Genomic DNA, 9,789 nt, shown 5'->3' with positions numbered 1-9,789 from the left:
TGACTACACACACATATATATATACACACACACAAGTATATATATATATAAATATATATATTTATATATAATAATATATTATATATATAAATATAAAATATAAATATATAATATATGTATATATATAAATGCTAAATATCGATAAATGTCGGGACGATTTGTACCCTGAAAATATATAAATGGAAATCTGTCTGTCTACCTACCTATAACGGCTGGAATGCTTCTACAATTATAATTTGGCGCTAATACATGCAGAGTATTATTTGTTATTTTCAATATTTGTAATGCATGTTTTATGTATTTGCGGTAAAATATTTATCTTGACGTATAATCCCCTTTATATTCAATTTTATACAGTTCAAGATGGTATACACCTAAAAAGTATTTGAACGTAACACCTACAAAATTAAATTCCTTTGCATTTCTGCGATTTCTTATAATCTTATGTGCCCACCGGCCTGTTGGCTGTGGTTTTGTGACCTAGATATATTGTAGTGGCTAAATCTGTAGAAATAAACTTGTAGGAAGGTACACAGGGTTAATTTATTCACCTTAGCTTCAATTCTTTTCCTTAGCAACTTGTTTTCAAACACATTTATGTTCTTGGCTCTAAGAGACTTAATTTTGAACCCTTGGTCTGGATCGTCAGTCCGGCTTGTGACCAGTGATTTCATGAGAGACTGTCCATGACACCTTGTATATAAATCCGTGGCTAAAATGAAACTTTTCCACCAAAATCAGTGTAGCGCGTCTGATTACGCGGAAGTGTGCGTGGATGCCACCATGTTGCTTTACGCACGGCGAATAGATACGTGTGCTTGTCTGTAAAGGGAAAGCCTCACGCTGGGCACTGACTTACATAACATGGCGTGCTCCAGGCTTTCATTCAAACAATTTCTCCTTTTCATATTTCTTAATTGTCAGTGATACTGCGAGCAGAAGAATTCGAAATAGTTGAGACTTTATCTTATGGCACCAAATTTATCTTCATAACAGTTATTTCTGCGCATGCTCCATTTCATGCACACGGTTTATTACTGTCATGTGGCGAAAATTTCATTGAGAGCAGGAATGTCACAAAGGTGATTATATATCACAGCCCACTTACCCATTTGCTCGCGGTGAATATTATGTAACTGAGCAAGCAAGTTAGCTAAAGCGGTGACACTGCTGCCTTGCATTCGAAAGGTGCTCGGTTCGAATCTCGGCCCTCGACTATCGTGACAAGTTTTTCGTGGTTCTCGTCAAGCTAGCGCCTTAAAAATCGGTCATGATCGCTTCCTTCAACATCCCTTCCAATTCATCATTAGCTATCACCAAATCAGTGAACGCTATATAGCCCGAGTTATTGAGATCGTCGTTAAAAAACTCCGTGGCCTGTAGTCCGCAAGCGAACTATACCGTCCCAGCGACCGCCGCTTGTCGGCGAAGTTAGTGCCAAATTTTGAGGATAGAGGGTGTCACGTGGTCAAGGCAACGGTTCCCCACGGCCGTTAAAGTCGGTTTTATAGCCCAGAGGCGCTATTTCTTTGAAATAGCCCCTCAGTTACTCTCAGAAATTATCTCAGAAAATCTGGTAGCATAGGGAATCGAACCCGGGACCTCTGGATCTGTAAGCAGGAACTCTGACCACTAGACCACAGAGGAGGTCCGCTAAAGAATCTACAAATAACTAGAGAAATCGTGCTAACGGGAAGAATTTCGAAATATCAGACGTACAATTTTATTTTGAGCTCTAAGAAAATCTCTCTCTCTCTCTCTCTCTCTCTCTCTCTCCCCACTTCTTCCTGTCTGCTCTGTGTACTGGTGGCCAGAAAAAAAAAACATTTTAAGCGTAACGACGCGTCAGTTCTTTCAACCTCTCAACCTCATAACTTGTCTTCCCGGGATAAATCTTAATGACATGGCCTCCTTCCATGTCTTCAGCTCTCCAGCAAGTGTTATAACCCAGCACAGTTCTGTATGCGCTTCTTGCGGCCTCCTTCCTAACTACGTATATTTCAGGTAAATGAATAAAATGATGACCAGTTCTGCATATATTAACGACAGACTGTAAAACAATTTGCATATACAATTTCCCAACGAATATATTCTTCTGTTCTGGTTATTTACGTTACGGTAGTAAAATGAAAGGAAAACTATAGAAATATTTGTGTACATGATTGCCATAAATGTATCATACCGAAGCGTCACGGCTCAATGGCCAGCTTCCTGCTTCGTAGTCGAAAGACCCTGAGTTCCAATGCGGCCTGTAACCACTTCAGTGTTTCTCTTATATTTGTTAGTTCGTCTAGGAGACTTCTGGGACATTACCTTAAACAGGGTCACGCTCACGTTGTTCCACTTGGTTTCCAGTTCCCAATTTACTGCCACCGTTCCATTTGACTCGTTTAACTGATGTTAAAGAACCACCAGTTTAAAATATTTCCATATTACACAATGGACGAAGCCATCTGAAATAGCTGATCCATGTACATATAAATTTTAATACTTTCAGATAGTCTTGGCTGTTGCCGCGCCATAGCTCAGGTGGTTATCCGCTGGCTTCCCACCCCGGAGGCCCGGGTTCGAGCCCGGGTTCGAGCCCGGGTTCGAGCCCGGGTCAGGCAAAGTTGGATTTGTGGTGTCAAACTAACACTGGGGTAGGTTTTCTCCGAGTACTGCGGTTTTCCCTGCCAATTCGCATTCCACCGGTTCATCAACTATCATCAGGGGCTGGTACAATAGACCAAACAGTGGCCGTAGTGGCTGATCTCAGTATCCGAGCGATCTAAAGCAACAGTTATCTTTACCAGCTTAAACACTGAGACCGTAGGTTCGAATCCTACTCGAGGCATGAATGTCTTTCTGCGTTTATTCTCTTTTCACGTTGCCCTGTGTGGGTAGCGTCCTCGAGAATGGCTGATCCTCCATGCAAGGAATCCTACCAATGCTTATAAGATTCATAATGTCATAATTAATTCTGGATGGGAACAGACCAGTGAGCCCAATCCGTCAAGGCAGAAGAGAATATGATAGTTCCTACTGATACCCGGGTTCAGAATTTAAGGATGCTGACTCTTGCGACTTCTTTTGTTTCGTCTTCAGCTAATAAAACAAAGAAAGCAAAGTTTTGTTTGTATCGTAATATCACTCCATGAAGACATGAAGGAATGCCGAACTACACATTTCTGTCTGTTCTTGGTTTGTTCAACAGTGCTTTCAATAACGTAAATTACATAAATAATAAATTACAGAGGATCTAGAAGGAAGCGGTACTTCATCAATTTGAGGCACTATCCAGGTATTCGCTTGGAGGTACTAGAGAAACCTATAAAGAACCTCAATCAGGATAGACGATTTCTGGACCAAGATTTGAACCCACAGTTTTCTGAGTATGGAGCAGGAGTGCTACCCACTTAGTTGGAAACATTTTTAACCTCTGCGGTAGGTAAAGGTGAGTGAGGAGTTTCACCCTCTGGCCTTATCCCTGAATAGAAAAGACCTCCGATATCCCTTCACCGCAGCTGGGCGGACCGCTGGTTGTCCTGAACGACTGGCGGAGGGATACATTCCTGTCGGGAAGTCAAAATCTTATCGTCCAACTTGTAGCCGGCAGTTTTACTGACTTAGCTAATTTAGAATACATTAGTTAAAATATATTGTATTTACAAATATTATTTTCTGGACATTGTCCACCGTCCTATCTTTATCTAAACGCACCGTCCTGTTTATTTTTACAAGACGTTTCGTAGAATGGATTCCGCTTCCGTCTTCAGGTAAAACGTACTCAGTTGGGCCCGAACTATAGAGCTAGTTCCCATCCACGAACACCTCTACTAGCAGCAAGATGCGGTCTACAAGCCAAGCACAGCACCAACCATCTGCGAGAGCTAACATAACATTAAATTATTAAAAACTTTACAACTATGAGGCCTAGCACCAGAGGACTATCACGATAGAAATCATCACTGGAGAGAAAAAATGCTCCTTATGGGACCAACACAAGAAAAACAAATTTTCCCATTCAATCTACACTTGACGGAGTATTTTTTTTTCTGCTGTGATAATGGGAGTCCAGATAGGAGAGATGTCCAAGCTGGGTTGGCTGATCGGAAGGTCCAGCAGAGATATGTGGACGGATTCATAATGCCCAGAAACATAATGTTTGTACTGATGTACCATCATCATAAACTTTTATTTACATAACCAGTATGGAGCTGGTATATATTCCAGTTTTAGAAAATTTAAACGACTCAAGATCCAGCTGGCTAAGACTTTCAACCATCCCACTTTTCTCATGAAATGCGAGACTCAAGATTGTATCTCCTTTACGTCAATCCTTGCTGCATGTATTATCCTTCCAATCAACGAATACTGCACTACAACTTTAACTCGACATATAATAGAAATACCTTTGACTCATAAGCGCTACTAAAGTAAAAGTAAACGTAGTTTTAAAATTATTAAATATAATCCTTATTATTAGAGTGCACTTCAATAATGCAATAATATTTTCTTCTCTCTCTCTCACTAAATATGTATTTTAGTACTTTATGATGTTAAAATCATTAAAATGTCAATAGGACACTGAAAGTATATTTTATACATTAAAAGTGATTATTAAAATTTCTGAAATGTTTGTAGATTTACATATATTTTTCTAGTTTTTACGGCATGTTTCGGCCTCATATGTGCCATCATCAAGTGATTTTTCTCTTTGGGGATACCACTGTACTGTACTGCACTGCACTTGTTCACCGTGCTCCTTTCATGCACATCAACGTTTAGTTCAATCTCATGACCAGTCGTTGCACGCTTTTGCGGCTATTGGTACTGCAATGTACATATAATGTTTATTAGTATGACTAGTATAAATATTTTCATAATTTTTATCGTGTTGTTTTCATATATCAAATGTTGCAATTCTGTGTACTTACGTTTTTGTGTGTCGTATTTTCTCGTGTATGTGTCAAATATTGTTGCATTATTGACGTGTACTCTAATAATAAAGATAATGCATCGTGCAGCGGGATGCTGAAATATAATATTAGACTAAAGATGTAGTAGTTGCGTTGTAGATACCACGATCACTAAGTTAAGCATATATATATATATATCATTCCCTGTTACACTCTTCAGCTCAGAAGCAACACGTTTTGGATAGCGATATATTGGCCCAATCAGATCGGGAACACCTTCCCATCTGTAGCCGCGTAATCTAGGAAAAATTTGGGCATGAAATAGGCGCGTGATCTCATAATAAAATAGAACAAAACAGCCATTAAAAATGTGGAAATCCGTTGGGACAAGCGAAAAGAGTAAAATGGGTCATGGATAAGTTTATTACACAAAATCGAGAATGATTCACTGGATTCTGTTTGGTATTTGCTTTGAAGCACATCACAGTTGCATACGACTCTTCATTAATCCCACGTCTGTAGAGAAGCTCGACATCTGGGCCTGAGTAGGTCAACATCTCTTTGTCGTGTTTCCCCAGGTATAATCATGGTCTCCAGAATCTATTTTTAAACTCATTTGAAAACAATCGTAGCTTCATCACGTATTTTATTTATATTCAACATGGGTTTAATTTCTGCATCATCAATCTCAATTTGATAAAAATTATTAAAACTACATTTGAGTCAATACAATGAAACAGAAACTCCCTCTACCCCACCCCCACCCCCTCTTCCTCACTCCATCTCTCTCGAAGGGAAGCAAAGTGTAATATCACTACATTACGTCTTTCGTGTAACGAAATTTTATTTCAACCACACGTGAGGCAAGTTAGGTCAGTCAGCCAATGGCTAAAGGCTGGACGATCGGAATTTGTTTCCTGAGGGCAGTTTCTCCCTTCTTAACAGTATCTAGGCCAGTTCTGAGGCCCATTTAACATTCACTCCAATGGCTATCGACGTTCTTTTTCCACAGTTAATGCGACCAGGCCATGAAACTATCAAATCACCTCTATCTGCTACCGAGGTTATAATGCATGGAGCTATATCTCCACTCCCCCATACTTCTTAAACAAGCAAAGAACAAATTTTAATAAAACTTAAAAAATCAATATTATATTCGGCTCCACCTTCACTGACTCCGGCTCTTGTTACAGTGCATGTGGAATTAAGGATACGAAATTTTCTGACCTTCCTGCTAAAACCGTAACATAGTTAAATTTCTTCAAGATAAATGGGATCCAGGATATCACAATATTTATCGACAATAAGTATGAAAATCAGTGAAACTTGTTAAACTCTTGAAACATCTGCAAATACACGAGATATATAAGATTTTAAATTAATTATTACATTCCTTAACCATCCTTAGATTCGTCTGCTTGTGTTTTTCGTAATTAACACTTTCGGATAGAAGACGATTTAAATGCTCAAACGTTTCGCTTAATTGAGAGAGGACCATACATAATTAATAAACTCATAAGACGTAAGGAAAGTCATTATTTCAAAAAAATAACTGAGTACTTTTTATTTACTTACCATTTTGATGCTGAATATGTAGAACACAATTAATATAAAAATGTAAGTTTTTTCTTCTCTGCCGGGTAAAGACCCAAACTAATTTTACTGTACCAAGACCACTGAGAGCACGAAGGGGTTTTGTTCCCGGTGATCCGGGCAACTTTTCCCTTTTTAAGAGCGCGACGTCACTATTCAGGTGCTGTCGTCAGGCAGTCGACCTCACAAGGTAGCTACCCCGGCACTGACTAAACCGGACTGAACTGAAAGCGCTGCGTACTGCTATACTACTAACACACATTTACTTCACTACTTCACTACTTCAGCAGCCTGGGTTCAGTGTCGGACTTCAAAACAAGAAGCAAAAGTTCCCTTTCCTTTTTGTTTCTTACCCTACTCCACTACAATACTTTAACCAATAAGATTCCGAGAAAATGAGAACGCTCACATAAAGCAACCAATCAGAGCAGACAAAGAGAGGTACCATGTCCTTAAAGACAAATTCTTTTCGAATATGAAATGAACTGTCTTGGGTTTTCCGCGCTAGTTTAACAAATGTAAAGTAGAAATGCGTCTTTTATCTTGTCAGATATCGGAATGTTTAGATCAGCATCACCTGTTTATGCAGTCAGCCGGCTAGCTTTACTCGACACGTGATTTGAAAGAAACTGCCTTATTAGAAATTTATTTGAATTAATATTCACTCTCAAATTTACATCATTAAATCAAAGAGAACATATGCAAGTCATTGCGTCATTGTAAAGTTATGTGTAAATATATACCGTACATATGTATACACTGTATTCATACGGTTCGTCACGCGGTGTCGCTGCCTTCCGTTTATACAAGAGGATATCTTCGAGTTAATGGAGTAATGCATATACGATATTGATGGGAAAGCAGGAAGGAAAGAGACCACTAGGAAGACCAATATGTAGGTGGGTGGACAATATTAAAAGGGACCTTAGAGTTATAGAATTGGAGGTTATGGGTTGGATTGATCTCGCTCAGGATAGGGACCAGTGGAGGGCTCTTATGAACACGGTAATGAACATTCGGGTTCCATAAAATGCTCGAAAGTTCTTGAGTAGCTGCCCAATTGGCGGCTTCTCAAGAAGGGCTCAGCTCCATGAGTGAGTGAGTGAATGGGGTAATGTTAGGTATTATCTGAAAAAATGATATATTGCTTCATTGACACATAAAACAGTTAAGGTTAAAGTGGTTAACTATGGAATGACAAAAAGTAAAATGGTTATTTTGAAAAAGTCAATACGTAACAGATAAAGTAAAGAGTAAAGGTATCCCTGTAACAGGGGTAGAAGGTGTAGAAGGTGTCAATGAATCCAATCATCCTATTAAAACCCCGTCTAATAAATCACGCATCCCTAAATCGTGACACTATAGAATACGCAAATCAAAAAGAAACATATCAATATTTTAGTTTCCAGATAAAAGACCGTGCGATAGAAGCATCTGAACAGGATGGTAGGAAGCATCCCACAAAATTACTCTGATATTAACTTGTCGGATTTGAGGTTATGTGCTGATGACTATGAAGACTGTTATCTCCTGTATTGTGACACCGTCTAGTCAGGTATAATTTGCAGAACTACGCAGTATGACGTTGCAGAAGTTAGTAATCTTCTTGCTATTAACTTCTTTTTTATTGCTAGTGGGGTGGGACTAAGTCCCTTGTACTGCGGCCACTTCTGGCCTATTGTACCAGCCCCAGATGATAGGTGAGGGTGATTGTGAAGCAAATCTCACTTGACCAGACCCGGGATCGAACCCGGGCCGCTGCGGTGGGAAGCCAGCGACTACCTGCCTGAGCTATGGCGCGGCCTGCTGTTAAATTAACTGTGAATGAAATTCCTATTTCTCTTTCTTTTTCTTAATTCGCTTAGTGAGGGGTGCAGTCCAACTAGGTCCACTCGGCACAGCAGCCACTGATTGGCCTATTGTAGCCTGCCCCGGGTGATTATGATGATGGAAAATTTGGTGGAATGAATATTGGCAGGGGAAACCGAAGTACTTGGGAAAACCTGCCCCAGCGCCACTTTGTTCACCAAAAATCCCACTTGACCAGTCCCGGGATCGAACCCAGGCCGCCGCGGTGGGAGGCCATCAACTAACCGCTTGAGTTATGGCGCGGCCTTCCTATTTCTTTACTGTCGTTCATAAATATTTGAATACTGCATATTCAAAAAGAATTATTATGTACGTATGTTATCCTTCATTCAGGTTAATAGACATGAATATTCAATTAGTCTGTTTTTACATTAGCTTCTTTACTTGTATCTACTAGATTCTTACGCTTTTACTCATGGCACTGATATTTGCGCGGAATAAATTGATATCCCTAGCATAAATCACAGTCTGATATATTATCTTTGATTCCAGTAGCCCCTACGTGCGTATCTGCAACAGACAGAAATTATCAACATGAGTATAGAATGCTAAAATGGCAAATAATAGATTTCGAAATTATGCGCACGCAAGTCTAAACCGAATACAATTTATCGTCACAATATCATCTTTACCTAAGTAGGGGGAACAGCAGGATCTTGCGTTTATTGAACCTGAGACCACGGGGTGTGAATTTCTCGTCAAAGGAATCTGTGAGCTGTATCGCACGCTTATACAGCAGACGGATGGAATACAGTACTGTACCACTTCAAAGTTTGTCTCTATACCGCCTCGTGCCTGCTCTCTCTGCAATGGAATGGACCCTCGCTATGCACTCTTTGGTCGAACCTCATGAAAGCACAACGAAGTCGGGTTTGTTGGTCCTTCCACATGTTTAAATTCTAGAATTACGTGAAGAATTCTGATAAAATTTGGTAGTGGCCAAAAATAAAATATGATAATTCAGTGTATACACTTTTTCACTTTATTCTTCACTTCCACACTACATGTTTCAGCACTAATGTGCCATCCTCAGGTGTCTTTATGAAGACATCATGGCATGCAGTACAATAGTTTAACGTGCATAAAGACACCTGAGGATGGCACTTTAGTGCTGAAACATGTAGTGTGGAAGTGAAGAATAAGGTGAAAAAGTGTATACACTGTAAGACGGTTAGAATAAACCATAGACATGAATCAGTGTAACAGGACGTTAAAATATAACATGATAATTCAGCTTTGATCCTGTGGAGTCGATATAACCCCTCAGCACGCGTACAAGAAACTCTCGACTATCCCAGACGAGTTCATTGTGCAAAATAGTAGTGCCCTGCATTGTATGCCAAGGCTGTCTATTTGATGGCACACGGGCCACATTCAGCTCGCCATTTTGTTTTTGAGCCCCCCCGCGATATTATCCGACTTTTAC

General features: G+C 39.8%; 1 long non-coding RNA gene across 1 annotated transcript; it reads right to left on the bottom strand.

The window, feature by feature from the left end:
* Window positions 1-4,729: 4,729 nt before the first annotated feature.
* Window positions 4,730-6,790, bottom strand: LOC117282148. The gene is made up of 3 exons (XR_004512781.1): window positions 6,477-6,790; window positions 4,920-5,016; window positions 4,730-4,815 (listed from the first exon to the last, which is right to left on the bottom strand). It is a non-coding gene; the product is annotated as an uncharacterized LOC117282148 (long non-coding RNA).
* Window positions 6,791-9,789: the final 2,999 nt, after the last annotated feature.

This window comes from Cryptotermes secundus, unplaced genomic scaffold (assembly GCF_002891405.2).
Source record: "Cryptotermes secundus unplaced genomic scaffold, Csec_1.0 scaffold88, whole genome shotgun sequence".
Taxonomy (NCBI): Eukaryota; Metazoa; Arthropoda; class Insecta; order Blattodea; family Kalotermitidae; genus Cryptotermes; species Cryptotermes secundus.
Note: the sequence above shows the minus strand (reverse complement) of the source record. Positions and strands in the feature narration are given on the sequence as shown.